Genomic DNA, 4,957 nt, shown 5'->3' with positions numbered 1-4,957 from the left:
GTCCCATTCTTATGTCTGCAAATCATCTTCAAAGTAGTAACTCCGAAAAGAGTATTCTCATCCTTCAGGGTACATAAAAGGTTTGCTTCAACATTCTTTCTATTGTGCCTTCATGATGTTTGGTGCTTGTGATGCTACCATGGCATTTTTATGTGATTGTGCTTTCAATGATGTTTGCACCTGCGAAACATCACTCAGACTGGAGGCCCCCAATCCTGAGGTCTCCTCTGTCACACTACTGTCAGAAAGTTCTTCCTAGGTGGAATCTCCTTTCCTGTAATTTGAGGTTATCCAGGCTTACCTTTTGCCCTGCTCTTTTCAGGCAGAAGTCCAAGCTTAAAAGCTCTGTGTTGTTTTGTTTTGTTTGTTTTGCCCCACAGCTACCCCCATGAAAACTCACTCTCTAGCACTCAATCAGAGAAAACTTCAATTTGGGTTTTTAGCGGATTGCTGCTTGTGCCAATTTAGTTGTAAACAGCAGGTTTTCACAGAAAAAGCTCTGGAAATGAAGCTTTAATGTGCAGACTGTGCCTGGAAATAGTGGAGAAAAGTTAAGTGTGGATAAGCCCTGAATCCAATGGTTTGGGTCCTACCCTCTGGAGCAGCAGAAAACAATGAAGAGCTTCCTGAGAGTAAGAGCTATTTGACAAGGGAACAGACTTCCTTGGAAGGTGGCTGAAAAATCAGAGATTTTTCAACAGAGGTTGGATGGCTATCTGTCAGGGAATCTTTGGCTGTGATTCCTGCATTCCAGGGGGTTGGTTGAGATGACCCTCGGGGTCCCTTCAAACTCTACAATTCCATGATTTTATGATTTATGCACTGGACACAGCTGTTGAGCAATGAGCCCTGGAGGGACGAGCATCAGGCCGGCAGCATGGGAACACAAGGCTTCTCCTGTGGGTGTACACCAGCCAAGTCCGGTTCCCTCTTGCAGTTCCATTGTCCTGCTAGGAATTTCCACCCTGGTTTCTGTTTGCAGCCAAGGGGATTGGGCAGTTACGTTTCTAGGGAAGGCTCACCGGATTGCCTTCCTGGCTCCAGCAGGGGTGTGGGAGCGGAATAGTTGTGTCAATTCCAGAGCTGTACCGAGCTCTCCCGGACTGCTTGTTCACAGCAGGGCTGCCAGGCCCATCATCCACTTTGCACTTAAGTAAACACTGCGCCGTTATATCTTTCAGAGGGGATTCCATTTCAGCACGATGATAAACGAGCAGCATACCAGGCCACAAGTGGGCAAGAGCTCCTCCAGGCTCAGCCTTTGAACCGCACAGAGATTATGTTGAGGCAAAAGCCGAAGGAGGTCTTCTCGGCTCCTTCTAAAATTTCTCCCCCTGGCCAGTGAGAGATAAGCAGCTTGTTTCTGCTGCGGCATCTCAGCAGTGGGCCGCGTGACCCTCCAGAACTCCGAAAGCTGCCTGGCAAAAGAAGGGCCTTTGTCTGAGTGGGGCCTCAAGTTGCTAAGATGCTCTGTTATGAGACTGACTCTGTCGGAACAATTACCTTAGGAGAGCACTCCCTTGCCCTGTGCCTTTGCAGCAGATAAGAGTGGACAGAGAAAAGCTTTTCTCCCTCTTCCATGGACTAGAATTCATGGGTATCCAATGAAGCTAAATGTTGGATGATTCAGGACAGATAAAAGCATGTCCTCCTCCTCCTCCTTCCTCTTTTAAAAAACAACAACCCTCAAAGCTGTTTACAAAAAAAGACAAAATAAAATTATCACTAAGAAAAAATTAACAATAATTTGAGACTTTCAAGAAGTTAAATAATGATGGCCAAAAAACAGATGACAACTCATACTGCCTTTCTAAACATCTGGGTGGGTTTGTTTAAATAAATGTTTTTAGCAGGTGCCGAAAAGAGTAGTGAAAGCTCCTGCCCGGTATCAACAGGCAGGGAGTTCCAAAGTGTAGCAGTCGCCACGCTAAATGTGGAAGAGATATTATGTGGCACCTCTAACACTGCCAGTTCCATTGACTGAAGTGGTCAAGTGGGCACATACGGGGTAAGGTGATCTCATAGGTGAAATATTGTTCTATATGCTGTGACGGGGAGTTGTTAGTGGTACTGCTTGCAGCCCTTCCTCGCTGGTACCTTGGCATCATCATCATCATCAAATGGAAAGCCCCCGTAACCTGCAGCTGAGATGAGCCCCAGCAGAACCAGAGAGTTTTGCTTCAACCAAGATCAGGAATCAACCTCACCCCATGTTCTCTCTTTTTGGGGACCCAGAGGCCAGCCCCTTGTTTTGGGAAGTTTGTGCCACCCAGAGCCATGATCTCAAGGCACAAAGGGCCCTGCAGAGTAGTTAAGTAGTAAGAACATGGCAAATAAGTAGGAAAGGACGAAGAGCAGTCATACCCAGGTATATTTAGCAAGGCTAGTGATAAAAAATTGAGTGGTGGAGAATCAGCAGTTGCCAGAAAAATATTGTATCACATACAACGCCAGGCTCTCTGTCTCTCTGCCCACTCTTATCTTCCCAAAGAAACCCACCCAGAGTTCAGCTGAAAGTCCAGCATACCCCCCACCACAGTGACAAATTGTACGGATTATCTTCTCCCTCCCATGTTTAATATAAATCCCAACTTTCGCCAGCTTCCCTGGCAAGCCAAGTTTAACATGCTCATGTGCAGCCCCCCAATAATAATTTACTAGCCTTCTGCCTCCATAGCAACCTAGAGAATGTATATACCTTACTTGTTAATGTTTACATTAAAATGACTCTTTGCTCTGAAGAAATCCCAGTTTATACATTCAGAAGTGTGAGGCATCCGTCGCCCTTCATCCCTTCGTGGTCTTTCTCTAGAACGCTGCAGAAGTGGCTGTTTTTGTGAAATTTGTGGGTTTGGGTTTTTTTTATTATTAAGGGTCTCCTTTGAGGTATCAGAAACTCCAGATTTATATAAGCAGCTACTCCAGATTAATCACTCTGATGGTATTTATACACAGTGTAATATATTGCAGCTTGGGATCTCTACACTCAGTTGGAGAAGCAGGGTAGGTGGGTGGGAAGGAAGGTGAGGGGAAAGAGAACAGGGTTCAAAAGAACCCAAAGGGTTGTTGTGATATAGGTTTTACTTCCCATGGTGTGCGTAAGTGCATATTCCCTCTTGTGTTGCATGGAAATGATGCAAATGCATGTCCATCTGGTTGCCAGAGGCGATTCTGGAAGGAGTGCACATACATGACATCAAGAGCAACAGAGAACCCAAATGCAAAAACGTGGTGGCTGCCAGAGAACACTGGAAATCATGAAAACATAAGAAGACGCTACTGGATTAAGCCAATGGCCCATCTAGTCCTAATCCTGGATCCTGTTCTCACAGTGGCCAACCAAATGCCTGTGGGAAACCTGCAAGCAGGACCCAAGCACAATAGCAATACTCTCACCTCCTGTGGTTTCTGGCAACTGGTATTCAGAAGCTCCCTGCTTCCAGAGCATAGCCATTGTGGTTGGTGGCCACCAATAGCCCTCTCCTCCATGAATTTGTCTAGTCCTCTTTTAAAGTCGTCCAAGTTAGCGGCTGTCATGGCAGGTATGCCTTCCCAGTATCTGCCAGGCAGGCACAGCCAAGGTGAGTGGGGAGAGGAAGAGGAGGGGAGAAGGGGAAAAGGTCAAAGCTTTCCATTTCACCTTGGCAGCCTCTGCTTTGTCAAAAAGCAGCAGGGGCAAAACTCCGAACGGAAATCCATTCAAGAGCTTCCATTTGGCTGAGAAATGCTCATTTCTTCTATGGAAATGATTTCACAACTCTTGTGGGGGCTGTAAAAGGAAAGCACAGATTAAGACATGTGGCATGATGAGGCCATGGCACTCTGCCCCGGTGGTGTGCAACACACAGGAGAGAAAGAGGAGAACTCTGCCCAGAGAGACTGGGAGGGTGCAGCACCCACATGACGGGGTAAGACGGAAATTAGTAGAAGCAGATAGAGAGCACAGATGGAAAAGGACACAAAACATCAAAGGAGAACACCGCTCAGAAAGAAAGAGGGACTTCTTGGTTCTTTGGATCTCTTTCAATACCTGCTCCTCATCATTAGTTTTGCTTCCATCCCAGTGTGTGTGCTTCTGCCCTGGAACAAGTTATCCTGATATTTCTTATGCGTTAAAGAGCACAGGAGCAGACTGCTGCAGTCATCTTACATGTCCTGCTCTGTGTAGTCTCTTTGCCAGTTTGGCCACAGCTTGAGCTGCATTCCTGAAGCTTTTTCTGCTCTTGCAGAGCCTGGACATCAGATTCCTGGGAAGATCCCAAGTTTCTCCCCCCCCCCCTTCCCTTAAACAACACACAAAGTGTGTTTTTCTACGGAAAAGGAGAGAGAGCGCAGGGTGAAGAGAGCAAGTATTACTCAACTATTTAGTCTGAGAGTTCAGAAATCAAAAGAGCCCTTTGACAGATGGATATCGCCTTTAATAGAAACCACACCGAGGCTGGGAGAGGCCTTCTGTCTAAGCCTCTAGTCTAAGAGCTTAAATAATTAGCTGCAATTTGAATCTTTAAAAAATCCCACTGGGGGAGTGAGCGCTTTGCGCACAGATAAATCTATCACGATAAAAGGAAGGGGTGGGGAGACAGACTCCAAAAAAAGAATGAAAATTGCAGCTCTTACATTTTGCTACTGAGCTCCCACTAATTGAAACCAACTTCAGACCAGAGAGGGTGTTCACTGCTGAGATTCCGCGGAGGCTGTTGCTTGTAGTGGTAGAACACAGAATAGGCATGCAGAAGATCCTGGGTTCAATTCCTAGCATTGCCAGGAAGGGTTTGGAGAGGCAACAGTCCTGAGACCCTGTAGAGTGGCTGCTAGTCACTGTGTGGACCGAGAGGCAAAGGGTGGTCACACCAGACCCCCCAGGACTCTCCCCACACCACACCCATTTTTGCTTGGCTGAAATGTGTCCCTGAACCAGCAAGTTTGTTTATTTACCGTATTTGTTAAATTTTCTTTC

The sequence above is a fragment of the Podarcis bocagei genome (assembly GCF_964188305.1).
Source record: "Podarcis bocagei genome assembly, chromosome: 7".
NCBI classification, from domain to species: domain Eukaryota; kingdom Metazoa; phylum Chordata; class Lepidosauria; order Squamata; family Lacertidae; genus Podarcis; species Podarcis bocagei.
Note: the sequence above shows the minus strand (reverse complement) of the source record.